The sequence below is a fragment of the Gorilla gorilla genome, chromosome 6 (genome assembly GCF_029281585.2).
Source record: "Gorilla gorilla gorilla isolate KB3781 chromosome 6, NHGRI_mGorGor1-v2.1_pri, whole genome shotgun sequence".
Classification (NCBI taxonomy): domain Eukaryota; kingdom Metazoa; phylum Chordata; class Mammalia; order Primates; family Hominidae; genus Gorilla; species Gorilla gorilla.
Genome location: NC_073230.2, coordinates 64,639,175 through 64,660,798, shown reverse-complemented (window position 1 = coordinate 64,660,798; position 21,624 = coordinate 64,639,175). Strand labels below are relative to the sequence as shown.

At 38.1% G+C, this 21,624-nt stretch overlaps 1 pseudogene; it reads left to right on the top strand.

Annotated features, from left to right (window-relative positions):
- The window catches only part of LOC101140161 (integrator complex subunit 4-like protein 2), a 60,287-nt pseudogene that overhangs the window by 2,585 nt on the left and 36,078 nt on the right, over positions 1-21,624 (top strand).

Sequence of the window (21,624 nt, the reverse complement as noted above, 5' to 3'; positions counted from 1 at the left end):
CTCCCTCCTGAAGATCCCTGCGGATGAGGATTTGTGTTTTAAAGGTTCTGAGAAGTCCTGCAACAACAGTTCTCAAACTTATGTGTCCAGGGGATCTTTTCTTCCACTGAACGCAGTTGGGGAGACATGGCCTTAAGCCTTGAGCAGAGAAAGAGACAAGAAACTGTTGGCTCACTTACAACCAAGTGTTGTGTTTATGTTTTAGGTTTTTATGAAACTGAGGTGCTGTTTGAGGTTCTAAATCAAACTGGGTGGTTGAAGAGAGGCTGGTATCCCTGTAGACTTAGCCAGCCATGAGAGGTTGCCTTTTGTTGAAGGAGGTGTTTTACAAAGGGACATAGGGTGTCTCCTGGGTATCACATTAGCACTTAAATACATGTATCATTGAAATGAAATGAAATGATGAAATGATCAAATGATCAAATGAAGAAACAAAATGATGAAATGATGAAATGAAATGAGATGAAATGATGAAATGGAGTGATGAAATGAAATAATGAAATGATGAAACGAAATGGTGAAAGGAAATGAGGAAAGGAAATGATGAAATGAACTGATGAAGTGAAATAATGAAGTGAAATGATGAAAAGATGAAATGATGAAATGAAGAAATGATATGAAATGAAATGAAGTAATGAAATGAAGTGAAATGATGAAATAATGAAATGATGGATTGATGAAATGAAATGATGAAATGACGAGATGAAAAGGTGAAACGAAATGATTAAATGAAATGACGAGATGAAAAGGTGAAATGAAACGAAATGATTAAATGAAATGACGAGATGAAAAGATGAAATGATGAGATGAGTTGAAATGAAATGATGAGATGAAATGATGAGATGAAGTGAAATGATGAAATGAAATGATGAAATGGAATGATGAAATGGTGAAATGAAACGAAATGATGAAATGAAGAAATGATATGAAATGATGGAATCAAATGAAATGAAGTGAAATGATGAAATAAAACGATGAAATGATGAAATAAGGAAATGATGAAATGAATGACGAGATGAAAAGATGAAATGAAATAATGTAATGAGATGAAAAGATGAAATGAAATGAGATGAAATGAAATCATGACATGAAATGATGAGATGATGAGATGAAGTGAAATGATGAGATGAAATGATGAAACGAAATAATGAAAGGATGAAATGATGAGAGGAAATGAAATGATGAAATGAAATAAATGAAATGGAATGATGAAATGATATGAAATGATGAAATGAAGTCAAATGATGAAATAAATGAAATGAAATGATGAATTGATGAAATAATGAAATGAGATGAAAAGATGAAATGAGAAAGATGAAATGATGAGATGAAATCATGAGATGAAATGAAGAAATGATGAGATGAAGTGAAATGATGAAATGTTGAGATGAAATGATGAAATGAAATCATGAAAGAATGAAATGAAATGAGATGAAATGAAATCATGAGATGAAATGATGAGTTGATGAGATGAAGTGAAATGATGAGATGAAATGATAAAATAATGAAATGAAAGGATGAAATGAGAGGAAATGAAATGAAGAAATGATGAAATGGAATGATGAAATGGTGAAATGAAATGAAATGATGAAGTGAAATGATGAAATGAAATGAAATGATGAAAAGATCAAATGATGAAATGAAGAAATGATATTAAATGATGAAATGAAGTGAAATGATTAAATGATGAATTGATGAAATGAAATGATTAAATGAAATGACGAGATGAAAAGATGAAATGAAATGATGAAATGAAATGACAAGAAAAGATGAGATTAAGTGAAATCATGAGATGAAATTATGAAATGATGAGATGAAGTGAAATGACGAAATGAAATGAAATGAGGAAATGCAATGATGAGATGAAATGATGAAATGAAATAATGAAATGAAAGGATGAAATGAGTAGATGAAATGAAAGGATGAAATGAAAAGAAATGATGAAATGAGGAAATGAAATGATGAAATGAAATGATAAGTGAAATGATGAAATGGAAAGATGAAATGATGAAATGATATGAAATGATGAAATGAAGTCAAATGAAATGAAATAAATGAAATGATGAATTGATGAAATAATGAAATGAGATGAAAAGATGAAATGATGAGATGAAATGAAATCATGAGATGAAATCATGAGATGAAATGATGAGATGAAGTGAAATGATGAAATGAAATGTTGAGATGAAATGATGAAACGAAATCATGAAAGAATGAAATGAAATGAGATGAAATCATGAGATGAAATGATGAGATGATGAGATGAAGTGAAATGATGAGATGAAGTGAAATGATGAAATGAAATGATGAGATGAAATGATGAAACGAAATAATGAAATGAAAGGATGAAATGAGAGGAAATGAAATGAAGAAATGATGAAATGAAATGATGAAATGGTGAAATGAAATGAGGAAATGAAATGATGAAGTGAAATGATGAAATGAAATGAAATGATGAAATGAAAAGATCAAATGATGAAGTGAAATGATTAAATAATGAAATGATGAAATGATGAGTTGATGAAATGAAATGATCAAATGAAATGACGAGATGAAAAGATGAAATGAAATGATGACATGAAATGACATGAAAATGAGATGAAATGAAATCATAAGATGAAATTATGAAATGATGAGATGAAGTGAAATGATGAAATGAGGAAATGCAATGATGAGATGAAATGATGAAATGAAATAATGAAAGGATGAAATGATTAGATGAAATGAAATGATGAAATGAGGAAATGATGAAATGATAAGTGAAGTGATGAAATGATGAAATGGAAAGATGAAATGATGAAATGATATGAAATGAAATGAACTCAAATGATGAAATAAATGAAATGAAATGATGAATTGATGAAATAATGAAATGAGATGAAAAGATGAAATGAGATGAAATGATGAGATGAAATGAAATCATGAGATGAAATGATGAAATGAGATGAAGTGAAATGATGAAATGAAATGTTGAGATGAAATGATGAAATCATGAAAGAATGAAATGAAATGAGATGAAATGAAATCATGAGATGAAATGATGAGATGAAGTGAAATGATGAGATGAAATGATGAAACGAAATAATGAAATGAAAGGATGAAATGAGAGGAAATGAAATGCAGAAATGATGAAATGGAATGATGAAATGGTGAAATGAAATGATGAAGTGAAATGATGAAATGATGAAAAGATCAAATGAAATGAAGAAATGATATGAAATGATGAAGTGAAATGATTAAATGAAATGAAATGATGAAATGAAATCAAATGAAATGACGAGATGAAAAGATGAAATGATGACATGAAAAGATGAGATGAAATGAAATCATGAGATGAAATGAAATGAGATGAAGTGAAATGATGAAATGAAATGATGAAATGAGGAAATGCAATGATGAGATGAAATGATGAAATGAAAGGATGAAATGATTAGATGAAATGATGAAAGGATGAAATGAAATGATGAAATGAGGAAATGAAATGATAAGCGAAATGATGAAATGATGAAATGGAAAGATGAAATGATATGAAATGATGAAATGAAGTCAAATGATGAAATAAATGAAATGAAATGAATTGATGAAATAATGAAATGAGATGAAAAGATGAAATGAGATGAAATGAAATCATGAGATGAAATCGAGATGAAATGATGAAATGATGAGATGAAGTGAAATGATGAAATGTTGAGATGAAATGATGAAATGAAAGAATGAAATGAAATGATGAGATGAAATGACGAAGTGAAATGATGCAATGAAATGATGAAAGGATGAAATGAAATGAGGAAATGAAATGAAATGATGAAATAGATGAACCAAAAATACTTATTCATTTTTTTTCTTGGCATCCTTCTAAGAGTATTTTAGTGAGGTTAATTTCTAAAACTAAATTGCTATTCAATGGCTTTACAGTTGGCCTTTGCACCACAGGGGTTTGAACTGCGCAGGTCCACTTAGCAAAACCAACAATTCTACATCCTTCTCCACACCCTGCCCATGAAAAGGATGAGGATGAAGACCTGTTTGATCATCTACTTCCATTTAATAACTAGTAAATATATTTTCCTTATGATTTTCTTTTTCTTTTCTCTGGCATGTTTGTTAAGAATACAGTATATAAGACATATAACATATTAAATATGTGTTAATTGACTGCTTGTGTTATTTGTAAGGCTTACAGTAGGCTATCAGTAGTTAAGTTTTGGGGGAGTCAAAGTTATAGTGGATTTTCTACTGTGCAGGGGGGCCAGCACCCCAACCTCCGTGTTGCTTAAGGGTCAACTGTACATGTTATTTCCTTTCCTGTAAGAGAAAAATGATGAGAAGGTCTTTTCTCCAATAAGTGTATTCAAAAGGTGGCAGACTTGAAATGTGTTGGCGCCACCATTTTGCGTCTCACTTTGAAAACTTATTATTAAAAATCGTACTAAAGCCTTACTTTTCCAACCTTAGAAAAAATGTTACAAAGAAAAGGAGTGAAACCATGCTAGTTTGCCCTGAAATTTGAAATTATCTTTTAAAAATATATTTTTACATTAATTGCTTCCAAAATAGAGATCAGTTGCATACAAATGGCAGGTCACCCTAATCCACCCTATGACTGCACTTAGATTCATGAGGAATTGTGCCATCTAGAAAGGACAGAGAAGAGGAATAGAGTGCTCTGCGTCTTGAAATATAAACATGCACATAGCCACATGCTTTGATTCTGTTACCACTGTGTACTTACTGCTAGGAAGAGGGCATGTTTGTGTATTTTTATGCTAATTATTATGCAAGTTGTTAATGATTTAGGCTTTCAGAACCATATAAAGATTTTTTCCTTTCAGATATAAACTATCTTGCATTGTTCTTCTGATCATATGAGGGATAAATTTGCCTAAATATTCTTCAGACCATAATATTATGTCCATATAAATGCCAATAGCAAGAGTAGAATCAACCACAACTGCCTTCATAATTATTAAAAGCATGTGTGCCTATAAGTAATTGGCATTTTATATAATCAAGAATCTTTGATATAATAATTTCTCCACTATTTGAAACATGACTCACATATATTAATTTTATATGCAAATATATATATAATATCATTGTATATGAAACTAAATTTTGGACTTTAGAACAGCTACTTAGAATCTTGACTTAAATGTCCACAGTAATATTTGACTTAAAAAAATTTAGCACACTGTCACTATGATGAAAAAAATTACTATAAAATTATTTAAAAAATTTTTCCACCCTGACATTTAGAACATTCTCACATTTGTGGTTAAAACCTATTGTGATTGTTCCTAGAATTTAGATAAAAAATGTTCCAGAAAGTTTGAAGAGAAGCACTTTAGTCAATTTGTATTTGTTCAAGCATGAAGAAATAGCATTTCATAGACATTTAAAAAACTATTCAGATTCCCTCTTTGAATTCAAGTGTTTCAAAGATATCTTATTTTTAAATACCAAAATAGGAATAGAATATGAAGGGCTGATTATGAGTAATATGATACACTTTTATGAGAGGATGAGATTACAATAACAATACCTCCTCTCATAGAATAGCCAGCAAGTCTCCACTAAATAACAGTGCCTTGATTTTATAGATGTTTAATCATGGATGTTGAGTTAATGTGAACCATTGGTAGACACAGGAGTTTATTAAAGAATTATGTAATATTTTTCAAGTATTTAGAATAGTGTTGAAATTAAGCCTGCATCCCCACGATTTTCAGAGGTACTGATGCCTAAGAAACTCAACCCCTTGCATGCCAAAATTGGCTTAAAGCCCACCCGTTACCCAAGCTACACTTCAAGCATCAAGGCTCAAAAATGTAATTTTAAATATGCAAGTTTGAGGAATTCACTACTCACACTTTCTTGAACAGTCTATCCAAGTGCATCAAGCAAAATGTGAGTAAAGAAATTTTGACCAAAGGATTGATAATAATGTTGAATATGTTTAACAGTAGATCTAAGATTAAAAGGTGAGAGTGAGGGTGAGAAGAGTGTATGAATGCTTTGTGTTCTGACAAAGAGAATGTAGCACCCATGTCCTACCTGCTCGGTTGCATTGCCAGTGCCCACGGTAGGCTATTTTATCCCAGTTTTTAGGTTTTTTTGTTTTGTTTTGTTTTTTTCTTTTCAGGAGAGTTAGTCCAAGACCAATAACTCCATAACTGGTAGAATTGGAAGACTTCAATAGTGCTTAACATTTTGTACATAGCTTTGTAACAGTTTTCTTTTTCTTTTTTTCTGAGAGATTCTTTTCAATATACCTAATCATGGTTGAACTCAAAGTCATTGCTTATTTAAAATCTACAACTGCTGACGTTTTGTATCCTTCACATTCCAGGTAATTGGTTTTTTTGTGCATTTTCTGTATTTTTCTCCGTCAGTCTGCCTAGATATTTGTTAGATTTAATATTTTAATATTTTTCTGAAAAAGTGAGCTTTTGCAGTTTTAAACATATACTCAGTTGTTTTAATTCTGCTTTTTCATGTACTATTTCCTCGTTTTTTTGTTTTTGTTTTTTTTTTGATACTATGTGGGAAGCCAAATAATTTAAAGGAAACTTGGATAGTAAGGACTCAGAGGAACGGAAGTTAGTTGGCTGATTCAGATGTTTGGTGGCATAAAGACTCTGTTAGTAATCTAGGCAAGCAGTAATGACAGCATCAAGGGAGTGAGGATGGACTGATAGTGTAGAATTTAAGATATAAGGTGGAATTTGCTTCCTTAATGAGTTCAGGTTTGCGTGTGTTGAGTACAAAAGTTTGATGGGACATCCGTGAAGAGAATTCCAGCCATAAGTAGTTATAAAGGTCTGGAGATCAGGAGAAATCAGAGCTAAGGGTAGGTATTCGGAGCCATCAGTATTTAGGGAGTATGGGGCTACCCAGAAAGAGTGAGTGGATTGAAACAGAGGCCAATGATTTCAGACCAAGGTAAACAGAAGCGTGCACTTTGATTTTTACAGGGGGAGGAAAAACCCATAATTGGTGTTTGAGCCTGTGAGAACAGTACTGTGGGCTCCCAGCATGCTTTGCTGGGTTCGATCTGTTCTAGATGTTTTTATGCCGTCAGTCTGTGATTCTCCTTTCAGACGTGGGGTAGAGTGCATAGTCAGAATATAGCCAGAGCAGCTGACAGAGGTCAAGATTCATTTTTAAGCAAAGATTCAAGAAGTTAAAACCACACACAAGTGTTTTACTGGGCATCCTTATCCAACTACCCTATATCTTCACTTTGAAAATAGTTTAAACATTGCCTGAGAGGACACAGAACTAATAGACTTTTGGAATTCTTCTTTGCAGGCCTGTAAATTACTCTGTGATGACTATGAACAAGTGCGCAGTGCTGCAGTCTAGCTTATCTGGGTTGTCAGTCAGCTCTATCCTGAAAGGTCAGTGTGGGTGTAAGCTGGCTTTTGTTGATTGTGAAGCTGTTTTCCTCTCCTCTCACCATGCAAAAAGCCCACTTCTAGAAAAGAAATGCTGGTTAGATTTTTGGAAGGCAATGGGGAGTAAGGGAAAAGCACAGGCCCTGAAAATCAGATTGCCTGGTCCTCATTTTTCATCTCTGATAGGAACTTTCTGTACACCTTCGGAAAGATACTTCACTTCTTTTGTCCTAATCTTCTCATCCATAAGTGAAGAAATTGGAGTATCTTTCTTAAATGGTTTTCAGTACTTTACAAAAAAATCTTTAAAATTGTTTGGGACCCATTTTAGTTTGGCTTGCGCCAAATGCCAGACAAAGATACCAGATGAGTTTGAGAATAATGATCTCTTATGTAGTTTTCCTGGTTAAAAATATTTTCACAGCAATTAAATTAACCACAGTGATTCTTTGAGGAGGTAGGCAATATTATTTATTATATTTTGTAAGATAGAATATTATATTTATAAATATTTATCTTTTATTTATAAATATTTATAGAATATTTTATTTTTCCTTGTATAGGAAAAAGAGGTGTTTTTTCCTCTTCATTAAACTGCCAAAATTTGAAAACCAGAATGGATTAATAAACCTGTAGGAGTAGGCTCCATTTGTAGTAGACTCCATTTTAGGACTTAGACACATACAAAGAAAAGGGCTAACTGGAAATTGTCTCTTCTTTTAGGACTGGATTGATAAGTAAGTTTTATATTGATTTATTCTGAGATTTAATGTATTTATAGAAGTTCAGTCTGGACACGGTGGTGCCTGTAATCCCAGCACTTTTGGAGGCCGAGGTGGGCGGATCACCTCGGGCCAGGAGTTCAAGACCAGCCTGGCCAACATGGTGAAACCTCATCTCTACTGAAAATACAAAAATTAGCCGGGCGTGGTGGCACACGCCTGTAATCCCAGCTACTAGGGAGGCTAAGGCAGGAGAATCGCTTGAACCCGGGGAGTGGAGATTGCAGTGAGCTGAGATCGCACCACTGCACTCCAGCCTGGGTCACAGAGCAAGACACTTTCTCTCAAAAAAAAAAAGAAAGAAGAAGAATTTCAGTTATAGAAGATAATAAACTTAAGGATATGAAATATTCGGTGGAAGCTAGTTTTTGATAATTTCATAAATCTTTGAACCTTTGGTGGGTTACGTACTTTTTTTTTTTAAGGCAGGGTCTTGCTCTGTGGCCCAGGCTGCAGTGCAGTGATGTGATCTCGGCTTACTGCAACCTCCAACTCCTGGGTTGAAGCAATTCTCATGCCTGAGCCTCCCAAATAGCTGGAATTACAGTTGTGCACCACCACACCCAGCTCATTTTTTGTATTTTTAGTAGAGATGAGGTTTTGCCATGTTGGGTAGGCTAGTCTTGAACCCCTGGCTTCAGGTAATCTGCCCACCTCAGTATCTCAGTGTGCTGGGATTACACGCCTGGCTGAACCTTTGGTGGGTTACACACTTTTATTCAATACATTGAAAATTTGCACCTGGTTGCAGTGGCTCAGCCCTGTAATCCTAGCACTTTGGGAGGCTGAGGCGGGCGGATTGCTTGATCTCAGGAGTTTGAGATCAGCCTGGGCAACATGATGAACCGTCTCTACTAAAAATATAAAAAGTTAGCTGGGTGTGGTGGCATGCTTTTGTAGTCCCAGCTACTCAGAAGAGTGAACTGGGAGGATCACCTGAGCCCAGGAAGTTGACACTGCGGTGAGCAGTGCTCACGCCACTGCACTCCAGCCTGGGTGACAGAAGTGAGACCCTGTCTCAAAAAAAAAAGCATAATTTGCAATGCAACTGAAAGAATTGGTTTGTACTCCTAGAGTGATTTGTTTATTTCAAACTGTATTTAATCATTCTAGGATTTGAACTATTCAATTGTCATTTTTGTGTGTGTCAGTCTTCATTGACTGTTCTCAGTTTATTGAGCCTGCAGACTTACTTACTTACGTATTTATTTGTTTATTATTATTATTAATTATTATTATTATTATTATTTGAGATGGAGTCTCGCTCTGTTGCCCAGGCTGGAGTGTAGTGGCACTATCTCGGATCACTGCAACCTCCACCTTCCAGGTTCAAGCGATTCTCCTGCCTCAGCCTCCTGAGTAGCTGGGATTGCAGACATGTGTCACCGTGCCCAGCTAATTTTTATATTTTCAGTAGAGAGGAGGTTTCACCATGTTGGCCAGGCTGGTCTCGAACTCTTGACCTCAAGTTATCCACCTGCCTCTGCCTCCCAAAGTGCTGGGATTACAGGCGTGAGCCATTGCACCCAGACTGTATTTATTTTTTGAGAGAGGGTCTTGCTCTGTCATCCAGGCTGGAGTGCCGGGGTGTGATCTCAGCTCACTGCAACCTTCACCTCCAGAGCTAAAGTTATGTTTCCACTTCAGCCTCCCAAGTAGCTGGGACTATCAGCGCATGCCACCATGCCTAGCTAATTTTTGTATTTTTTTTGTAGAGATGAGGTTTTGCCATATTGCTCAGGTTGGTCTTGAACTCTTGGGCTCAAGCAATCTACCTGCCTGGGCCTCCCAAAGTGTTGGGATTATAGATGTGAGCCACTGTGCATGGCCTGAATCTGCAGACTTAGATTCATGTTTTGTTCTAAGTGATTTCATTTCTTTTCTTTTAATTTAGCATTGTCCCAATTGCTTCCTTCTAATGAAGAAATACGCCTGGTTGATGATGCGTTTGGAAAAATTTGTCACATGGTCAGTGATGGCTCTTGGGTGGTTCGTGTTCAGGCAGCAAAACTGTTGGTAAGTTATACTTTTTATGTATGTATGAATGCATGTATATATTTATTTGTTTTCTGTAGAAATGAGGCCTGTGTGGCCCAGGTTGGTCTCAAACTCTTGGCCTCAAGCAGTCCTCCTGCCTCAGCCTCCCAAAAGACTGGGATTATAGGCTGGGTGCGGTGACTCAACACCTGTAATTCCAGCACTTTGGGAGGCGAAGGCGGGTGGATCACGAGGTCAGGAGATTGAGACCATCCTGGCCAACATGGTGAAACCCCGTCTCTACTAAAAATACAAAAATTAGCTGGGGCATGGTGGCGCACGCCTGTAATCCCAGCTACTTGGGAGGCTGAGGCAGGAGAATCGCTTGAACCCGGAGGTGGAAGTTGCAGCGAGCCAAGATCACCCTGCTGGACTCTGGCCTGGTGACAAGGAGGAGACTCTCATCTTAAAAAAAAAAAAAAAAAAAAAAGGCTGGGATTATAGATGTGAGCCACTACACCCAGCCAATAATCCTTTTTTTAAATGAACACATTGCTTGTTAAGTTTTTACAAACATTTTGAGAAACTACAGATGGGGCAGTGTGACCTGAATTTAAAATCCCAGAATTTCTTTTTCTTTTTCTTTTCTTGAGACAGGGTCTTCCTCTGTTGCTCAGGCAGGAGTGCAATGGTGCAGTCACGGCTCACTGCAGCCTTGACCTGCCAGGCTCAAGCAATCCTTCCACCTCAGCCTCCTGAGTAGCTGGGACTACAGGCATGTGCCACCCTGCCTAGCTAATTTGTATTTTTTGTAGAGATGGGGTCTTGCTTTGTGCCCAGGCTGGTCTTGAATTCCTAGGCTCAAGTGATCCTTCTGCCTTGGCCTCCCAAATTGTTGGGATTACAGGTTTAAGCCACTATTCCCAGCCCCAGAATTTCTTAATATAGAAAGAAATAGTTCACTCTCCTGTTCACTTTTAGAACTAGAAAGAATCTTAAAACATAATTCTATTAACCCTACTAGGAATTAAGATAGCCGGAGCCTAGAGAAAAAGGAAAACAATAAAAAAAAAGTTTTTCCCGTTTATTAAGCACTTGTTATGTCCTAGTTCAGGAGGCTCAAACCCCCCAGGCTGTGGACCAGTCCTGGTCCATGGCTCGTTAGGAACCAGGCCACACAACAGGAGGTGAGTGGTAGATGAGCGAGTATTACTGCCTGAGTGCTGCCTGCTGTCAGATCAGCAGCTGCATTAGATTATCATAGGAGTGTGAACCCTATTGTGAACTGAGCATGTGCGGGATCTAGGTTTCATGCTCCTTGTGAGAGTCTAATTCCTGATGATCTGAGGTGGAACAGTTTCATCCTAAAACCACCCTGCTTCACCACCCTCTCTGGTTTCTTCCATGAAACTGAACCCAGATGCCAAAAAGGTGGGGGACCACTATCTTAGATGATTTGAAGGAGGCCCCTTACATATATTTTCTCATTTTCTCTTTACAGTAATCCTGCAAGATAGATGCCATTATCCAGTTGGGGCATGGTGGCTCATGCCCATAATCCTAGCACTTTAGGAGGCCGAGGTGGGTGGGTCACTTGAGCCCAGGAGTTTAAGACCAGCCTGGGCAACACAGCAAGACCCCATCTCTATTTTTCAAAAAATAAAATTTTAAAAAATTTTTAAAAAATTTTTTTAAATGCTGTTATCATTTTCTAGATGAGAAAACTGAGGCTGTGAGGAGTTAAGTAAGTTATCCAGCTTATACAGACAGAAAATTGTAGAGTGAGGTCAGATCCTGATCTTGCATCTTTTAGCCTGGTACTTTTCTGTTTTCTTTTTGAGGACTCAGCACATTTATTGAAAATTTTTAACTTTTGTAGCTCACACCTGTAATCCCAGCACTTTGGGAGGCCAAGGTGGGCGGATCACGAGGTCAAGAGATTGAGACCATCCTGGCCGACATGGTGAAACCCCGTCTCTACTAAAAATACAAAAATTAGCTGGGCGTGGTGGCGCACGCCCCTAGTCCTAGCTACTTGGGAAGCTGAGACAGGAGAATCGCTTGAACCCGGGAGGCAGAGGTTACCCGGGAGGCAGAGGCGCAGTGGCTCACACCTATAATCCCAGCACTTTGGGAGGCCGAAGCGGGCAAATCACTTGAGGTCAGGAGTTCGAGACCAGCCTGGCCAACATGGTGAAACCCCATCTCTACTAAAAATACAAAAACTAGCCTGGTGTGATGACACACACCTGTAGTCCCAGCTATTCTGGAGGCTGAGGTGGGAGAATCACTTGAACCTGGGAGGCAGGGGTTGCAGTGAGCTGAGATTGTGCCATTGCACTCCAGCCTGTGCAAAAGAGCGAGACCGTGTCTCAAAAAAAAAAAAAATTGTTTAACTTTTAAGGGATAAAATTGTTTTGTAATAGAGTGTTGGCCTAATAGCCTTATTTTATATCTGTGTTACCTTGTATATGTCACTTGATATTAGTCTCAGTTTCCTCATCTGTTAAGTGGGGTTCTAATATCTCTCATATTTACCTGACAGTGTTGTCATGATGCTCAAATGAGATACAGTCTATGAAAATGTTTATAAGCTAAAAAGTACTATACTGTGTAGGGTGGATGGGGGCATAGTATATAACTATATGTGTGTGTAAGTATCTATAAAAATTTGTATACGTGTCACAGCAGGAAAATCTGTGATTCTTTTTGGACACTTCCTCTTTGAGTGCCCCCAGCCCTGCCACTCTTGGTGAGACTGTTGGCTGAATGCTTTGTTTCTGACTGTACTGGACACTGATCCAGTGATAGCTTTAGTCCTGTGACCAGTATTTATGGGAGTACTTGCTGAAACCCGTGTGAAGCATTTTCATGAGATATAGTAATGGATGATTGGAGTATTTCCACTCTTGTGCATATTAGAGTTAAACAAGCCAGCTGTTACTGATTTTATTTCTGAATTCATATTTTAAAACTTTCTTTTGGGTTATGAATGTTTTAAAATTCAGAACAGTCTAATCATTCATCAGATCCTTTCATTTGGCATTTACAGAGGATCTACAACGAACTCTAGGTGGGAGTGGGGAAGAGAAAGATGTTTTAGAGGAGTAAATTAATGATATATCTTTACCTGAATAGGCAGTTTTAAAAAGTAATCCTTAAAGTAAGAATCATTCAAAATTTTCAGTTTTGTACTCTATAGGATCTGAAATTTATTTGCATAAAGTTGTATGTATAACATATGGTACATTGAAAGGATTTCTACTTGAATGACTCTAACTTGAGTCACATGCCTTGTGTTATAATTTCATGTTAAATCCGAACAGCTTCAAATTATTTAAGTAATTATGTTTGTATTCAGAAATAACAATCATTCTTACCTTGCTGATAATAATAATTACTACTATGTATAGAGTTCCTGGCCTACTAAATGAGGCATTTTTAGTCATACATACACACATAAATAAATACATATTCACACATAAATATTAACCCACTTCTTTATATACAAACACACATGCCTAACTCATTTGCATACTTTTGCAAGTAACTTTTAATCTTTTTAAACTCTCTGAGGTAAATGTATTACTTATAATTAACAAAATTAAAACTTAGGAATGTGGTATAATTTTTCTGAGACCACACAGATAGTAAATGATAGATGAGGACTTCAAACTTCATAATCTAAAGCCCATGTATAATCCTTTCCTGGTGAGTATCCAGTTACACATTGGGATTGGCCAGTTAAGGCCCTGCTGGTTTGTTAGTATCTCTGTGCAAGCTAAGAGGCAAAGCTGCCCTACTCCAGCTCTCCAGTAGGTAAACCTGTGATCAAGTGATTTGTGTATAATCTTTCATTAAAAATAAATTAATTTTTAAAAATTGACACATTGGTTGAACTAGTTTACAGTCCCACCAACAGTGTAAAAGTGTTCCTATTTCACCACATCCTCTCCAGCACCTGTTGTTTCCTGACTTTTTAATGATCGCCATTCTAAGTGGTGTGAGATGGTATCTCATAATGGTTTTGATTTGCATTTCTCTGATGGCCAGTGATGATGAGCATTTTTTCCTGTGTCTTTTGGCTGCATAAATGTCTTCTTTGGAGAAGTGTCTGTTCATATCCTCCGCCCACTTTTTCATGGGGCTGTTTGTTTTTTTCTTGTAGATTTGTTTGAGTTCATTGTAGATTCTGGATATTAGCCCTTTGTCAGATGAGTAGATTGCAAAAATTTTCTCCCATTCTGTAGGTTGCCTGTTCACTCTGATGGTAGTTTCTTTTGCTGTGCAGAAGCTCTTTAGTTTAATTAGATCCCATTTGTCAATTTTGGCTTTTGTTGCCATTGCTTTTGGTGTTTTAGACATGAAGTCCTTGCCCATGCCTGGGTCCTGAATGGTATTGCCTAGGTTTTCTTCTAGGGTTTTTATGGTTTTAGTTCTACCATGTAAGTCTTTCATCCCTCTTGAATTAATTTTTGTCTAAGGTGTAAGGAAGGGATCCAGTTTCAGCTTTCTACATGTGGCTAGCCAGTTTTCCCGTCACCATTTATTAAATAGGGAATCCTTTCCCCATTTCTTGTTTTTGTCAGATTTGTCAAAGATCAGATGGTTGTAGATATGCGGCATTATTTCTGAGGGCTCTGTTCTGTTCCATTGATCTATATCTCTGTTTTGGTACCTGTGGCGATTCCTCAGGGATCTTGAACTAGAAATACCATTTGACCCAGCAATCCCATTACTGGGTATATACCCAAAGGATTATAAATCACGCTGCTATAAAGACACAAGCACACGTATGTTTATTGTGGCACTATTCACAATAGCAAAGACTTGGAACCAAGCCAAATGTCCAACAATGACAGACTGGATTAAGAAAATGTGGCACATATACACCATAGAATACTATGCAGCCATAAAAAAGGATGAGTTCATTTCCTTTGTAGGGACATGGATGAAGCTGGAAACCATCATTCTCAGCAAACTATCGCAAGGACAAAAAACCAAACACCGCATATTCTCACTCATAGGTGGGAATTGAACAATGAGAACACATGGACACAGGAAGGGGAACATCACACACCAGCGCGTGTTGTGGGGTGGGCGGAGGGGGGAGGTATAGCACTAGGAGATATACCTAATGTTAAATGACGAGTTGATGGGTGCAGCACACCAACATGGCATATGTATACATATGTAACTAACCTGCACATTGTGCACATGTACCCTAAAACTTAAAGTATAATAAAACAAACAAACAAAAATTGACACATTGTATATATGGGGCACAAGTTGATGTTTTGATACACATCTATGTTGAATATTAATCCAATCAGGGTAGTTAGTATAGTTATCACATCATACATTTATCATTTCTTTGTCATGAACTTTCAACAGCCTCTCTTACAGCTATAATATTGTATATTTTGTAATATACAATATTTTACTGTTAATCATAGTCACCTTTATGTGCCGTTGAACACCAGAATTTATTTCTCTTAATTGTGACTTTGTATCTGTTGTCCAGTCTCTTCCCATTCTCTCCTACTCCCTCCCCTCCCCAGTGTCTGCTAACCACTGTTATACTCTCTGCCTCTATGATATCAATTTTTTTTGAATACTTTAAGTTCTGGGATACATGTGCAGAACGTGCAGGTTTGTGACATAGGTATACATGTGCCATGGTAGTTTGCTGCACCCGTCTACCTATCATCTACATTAGGTATTTCTCCTAATGCTGTCCCTCCCCGAGCCCCCCACCCTCTGACAGTCCCTGGTGTGTGATGTTTCCCTCCTTGTGTCCATGTGTTCACATTGTTCAACTCTCACTTATAAGTGAGAACATGTGGTATTTGGTTTTCTGTTCTTGTGTTAGTTTGCTGAGAATGATGGTTTCCAGCTTCATCCATGTCGCTGCACAGAACATGAACTCATCCTTTTTTATGGCTGCATGGTATTCCATGGTGTATATGCACCACATTTTCTTTGTCCAGTCTATCATTGATGGGCCTTTGGGTTGGTTCCAAGTCTTTGCTGTTGTGAACAGTGCTGCAATAAACATACATGTGCATGTGTTTTTATAGTAGAATGATTTATAATCCCTTGGGTATATACCCAGTAATGGGATTGCTGGGTCAAATGGTATTTCTGGTTCTAGATCCTTGAGGAATCACCATGCTGTCTTCCACAATGGCTGAACTAATTTACAGTCCCACCAACAGTGTGAAAGTGTTCCTATTTCTCCACATCCTCTCCAGCACCTGTGGTTTTCTGTCTTTTTAATGATTGCCATTCTAACTGGTGTGAGATGGTATCTCATTGTGGTTTTGATTTGCATTTCTCTAATGACCAGTGATGATGAGCTTTCTTTCATATGTTTGTTGGTCGCATAAATGTCTTCTTTTAAGAAGTGTCTGTTCATATCCTTCACCCACTTTTTGATGGCGTTTTGTTTTGTTTTTTTTTTTGTAAATTTGTTTAAGTTCTTTGTAGATTCTGGATATTAGCTCTTTGTCAGATGGATAGATTGCAAAAACTTTTCTCCCATTCTGTAGGTTGCCTGTTCACTCTGATGATAGTTTCTTTTGCTGTGCAGAAGCTCTTTAGTTTAATTAGAACCTATTTCTCAATTTTGGCTTCGTTGCCATTGCTTTTGGTGTTTTAGTCATGAAGTCATAAGCCATGCCTATGTCCTGAATGGTATTGCCTAGGTTTTCTTCTAGGGTTTTTATGGTTTTAGGTCTTATGTTTAAGTCTTAGATCATGCAGTATTTGTCTTTCCATGTCTGGCTTATTTCACTTTACATGATGTCCTCCAGGTTAATCGATGTGGCAAATTACAAGATTTTATTCTTTTTTTATTTTCTTTAAGTCAGGGTCTTGCTCTGTTGCCTAGGCTGGAGTGCGGTTCCACGATTGCACAGTCATAGCTCACAGCAACCTCAAACTCCTGGGGACTCCAGCCTGGACAACAGTGAAACTGTCCCTAAAAAAAATTAAAAACCAGATTGTTCTTCTTTTTTGATGTAGCCATTTATTGCTGTATACTTATCTCTTAGAACTGCTTTTGTTGCATACCACGGGTTTTGGTATATGTTTTAATTCTTGCTTGTGAAGTGTGTTTCTTCTAGGCAATGTATACTTAGATTTTGTGTTTTAATCTATTCAACCAATGTATACCTTTTATTTTTTTCTTTCTTTGAGACAGGGTGTCTGTCTCTCTGTTGCCCAGGCTGTAGTGTACCTTTTAATTGAAGAACTTAATCCATTTATATTCAAGATTTTTTTCTACTTCTTCTTCTTTTTTTTTTTTTTTTTTTTGTTTCTTTGAGACAGGGTCTCACTCCGTCACCTAGGCTGGAAGGCACTGGTGTGATCTCAACTCACTGCAACCTTCACCTCCTGGGTTCAAGTGATTCTCGTGCCCCAACCTCCCCAGTACCGGGATTACAGGCATGTGCCACCATGCCCAACTAATTTTTTTGCATTTTTATTAGAGACGGGTTTTGCCATGTTGGCCATGCTGGTCTCAAACTCCTGGCCTCAAGTGATTCGCCTGCCTTGGCCTCCCAAGGTGCTGGGATTACAGGCATGAGCCACGGTGTCCAGCTATATTCAAGATTGTTATTGATAGATAAGGTCTTATTCCTGCCATTTTGTTAATTACTTTTTGGAGGTTTTGGAGATCCTTTGTTCTTGTCTTCCTTTCCTGTTGTTTACCTCTGATTTAGTGGTTTTCTGTGGGGCCAAGATTTGTTTTCATTCTCTTTCTTGTTTGTGTATCTGCTGTAACTTTTTTCTACATAGACTATAGAGTCTTCAGTTAGGCTGGTGTGGTGGCTCTTGCCTATTATCCCAGCACTTTGGGAGGCTGAGGCAGGCACATCGCTTGAGCTCATGAGTTTGAGACCAGCCTGGGCAACATAGTGAGACCTCGTTTCTACTAAATAAAGAAAAAAGAAATCAGCCGGACATGGTGGCACACACCTGTAGTCTCAGCGACTCAGGAGGCTGAGGTGGGAGGACCACTTGAGCCTGGAAGATTGAGGCAGTGAGCCATGATCAGGCCACTATGCTCTAGCATGGGCATCAGAGTAAGACTGTCTCAAAGGGGAAAAAAAAAGTCTTGCAGTTACAATAGAATGTTTTAAGCTGATAGCAACTCAACTTTGGTTACATAAAAGGACCCTAGGTTTTTTCCCTCCCCCCTTCAATTTATATTTTTGTTGCCTTAATTTTCTTCTTCATCTGTTATGTGTTCCTTAGCTACTATTTGTAGCTGTTGTAGTTTTTGACCATTTTAAATTTAACCTTCATACTAGCAGATTGAATATTTTATATGACATATTGTATCACTGGGGTTTGATCTGTTTGATTTATGAGTTTACCTTTACTGGTGAGTTTTATACTTCTGTGTGTTGCTATGATAGTGATTATTGTCCTTTTGTTTCTAGTTGTAGCATTCAATACCTTGAATATATTAATTCTATCCCATTCTCTCCTGGTCTATAAGGTTTCTACTGAGAAATCTATTGATAGTAATGGAGATTCTCTTGACAATTTTCTCTTGCAGCTTTGAAAGTCTTACTCTTTGACTTTCGATAGTTTGATTATAATGCACCTTGGAGAGGATCTTTTTGGGTTGAATGTAATTGCGAACCTTTGAACTTCCTGAATCTGGATGTCCGTATTTCTCCCACTACTTGGCAAGTTTTCAGCTATCATTTCATCAAATAGGTTTTCTGCGCCTTTCTCTATCTCTTCTCCATCAGGCAATCTTCAATGCAAGTATTTGTTTGCCTATTGATGTCCCATATGTTCCAAGGCTTTCTTTTTTATTCTTATTTGGTTTTTTTTTCCCTCTTAATGGGTTATTTCAAAAGACCTGTCTTCAAGGTCAGAAATTCTTTCTTCTGCTTGATCCTAGTCTATTGTTGAAGCTCTCAATTGTATACTATTTTTATTTTTTTCATTGAATTCTTCAGTTCCAAGATTTCTGTTTGGTTCTTTTTTATGATATTGATTTCTGTTGAATTTCTCATTCGGATCATGAATTGTTTTCCTGATTTCATTTAATTGTTTGTCTGTATTCTCTTATATCTTACTGAGTTTCCTTTAGATCACTATTTTGAATTCCTTTTCAGGCATTTTGTAAGTGTCCTTTTCTTTGGGGTCTGTCATTGGAGACTTTTTTCCTTTTTTTTTTTTTTTTTTTTTGAGACAGGGTCTTGCTCTGTCACCCAGGCTGAAGTGCAGTGGCATGATCTCAGCTCACTGCAACCTTCTCCTCCTGGGTTTAAGTGATCCTCCCACCTCAGCCTGCTGAGTAGCTAGGACTACAGGCGCATGCCACCACACCCGACTAATCTTTTTATATTTTGTAGAGACGGGTTTTGCCATGTTGCCCAGAATGGTCTTGAACTCCTGAGCTCATGCTATCTGGCTGTCTTGGCCTCCCAAAGTGCTGGGATTACAGATGTGAGCCACTGCCCCCAGCCAGGAGACTTAACCGTATTCCTTTGAGGGTGTCATGTTTCCTTGATTTTCATGTATCGTGTGCAAGATACTGGATGTCGATATCTGTGCATTTAGTAGCGTAGTTGCTCTTTTCAATTTTATTGAGTAGCTAGTATATAGTAACAGTCTTTTTCTGTAGATGGTTTTAGGGTATTAGCTGGGTATGGTGTGTTGCCTTTGGTTCTGGGTGGACTCAATGGGTGGTGTAATAATCCTTGTCAGCTTCAGCTGTAATCTTCAGCTATAATCCTAGTCATTGATGTTTGCAATTGCCTCAGTTGCCTAGGCTGTGGGAGTTTGTGATGGCAATGCTATAGATGAGGGTACTGAGCTGATTTTTGGCCAAGACATGTACAGGCTAAAATGGCTGCCAGGCTGTCTATCTGGTTTTCCAGGGAGGCAGTAGTTACTGCTGTGGTGGCTGTCGTGCTGGGCTCAGGCCTTTGCTGCAGCGGTCTGCTGGGCAGCTCTGTGGCTACGTAGGGAGATGGGGCTACTGCCTGGTTGGCTGTTGCTTTGGGCTAGGCTCAAATGCTTTTGTGCAGTGGGGCTGGGCAGTTTGGCAGCAGTCTATGGTAGGGGGCCAGGGCTACCACAGGACCAGTTGGACTGTGTGCTGTGGGACTGTGGGACTCTACTGTGGCCTGTTTTAGGGGACAGGACCACTGAATTGCCAGCTACCAGGCAGGGCATGGGCAGGTGGTTCTGTGATGGGTCGTGAGGAAGTAGGGCTGCCGCAGGATTGGCTTTTTGGCTGAGTACTGGCGCATGCATACTTGGCAGCCCAGATGGTTGTATGGAACAGGGGTGTTGGGTAAAGCGCTGCCAGCTGTCTATTTGATGGCTTCCTTGCTGTGCAGGTCTGCCTGTTTTCTGGGTGGTTGGTAGCGCTGTGTGGGGTCTGATGCTGAAATCGTCGTCACTCTGTTTGACCTAGACTCTATGTGGATGGGGTTATGGTGCTGCAGGCCATCGTGTGATCACGATAGAATGATGGCTGGTTCTCAGGGATGAAGAGAGTCAGTTGCTACTGGTCCCCAGGGCAGGATGCACACTAGTAGTGAGTCTAGCTTCAACTTGGTGCCATGCTACAGCAGCTTAGGACAAGGTGGGCTCCCACTCCGAGGCAATACAGCTGAATGATCTCTTGGCTACTCTCCAGACTGGATTTGTGGCCACTGAGGACTTAAGGACTCTCCTTTATCAAGAATGGCTGGTGCCTGTGGCAGCAGTGGGGACCACTGATAGGTATCTCCAGCTTGCTTTTTCCCTGTAAGAAGTTCCTCTGATTTTAAGCTGATTTTGGCAAGGGAGACAATGTGGCAGGTAGGAAGCCTCACTCCCTTCCCTGTGGTGCTATCCTGAGGCTTCCATGTTCCACAGGGATTTTGCCCTTTCTCTGGTGCTCTGCAGCATATATCTACAGTCATTTTAGTTGAAATATAGTTATTTGTTATTTTGGTCTCTTTTTGTTGTGGGTGATGTGTGCCAGGTAACTCTGGTGAGCCATTTTTTTTTTAAACAAATCTGCATACAGATTGAGTATCCCCTATCCAAAATGCTTGAGACCAGAAGTGTTTTGGATTTTGTTTTGTTTTGTTTTGTTTTTGGATTTTGGAATATTTTATTTGTATTAGACTTACTTGTTGGGCATCCCAAATCTGAAATATGCTCCAAAATCCAAAATCTGAAGTGCTCCAGTGAACATTTCCTTTGAGCATCATGTTGGTACTCAAAAAGTTTTGGATTTTGGAGCATTTTGGATTTCAGATTTTTGGAATTGGGGTGTTCAACCTGTATAATCTTTAGATCACCTGTTCAGCAAATCGACAAACACCGAGGACAGTTTCTGTCTTCAACGAAGTTGATAGTCAGGTAGCCAGGGATAGCTAATCAGTGAATAATAATACCTGGTACTGGTAGGAAAGAGCACCAACCACAACCACAGAAGCCTT